Below are 226 nucleotides of genomic sequence, written 5' to 3' on the forward strand. Positions count from 1 at the left end.
TCCAACATTAACTGAATATTTGTACACCGTTCAAATTCATATAGTAAAGCTCCAGACCCTGAGCTAAACTTACTCGGAGACAGGGACGTTAGGGAGAGAATTCAGGTTAAATGTGTGTCTGACCCACCAGAACTGGTGTTCCTAAAAGAGCCATGAGAGAGTGTATTGTATCCCTCCTTAACAGAAAAATAATGCCTTTCATTAACTATCCCTCCCATGTGTCTGT

The sequence above is a fragment of the Rattus norvegicus genome, chromosome 13 (assembly GCF_036323735.1).
Source record: "Rattus norvegicus strain BN/NHsdMcwi chromosome 13, GRCr8, whole genome shotgun sequence".
NCBI lineage: Eukaryota > Metazoa > Chordata > Mammalia > Rodentia > Muridae > Rattus > Rattus norvegicus.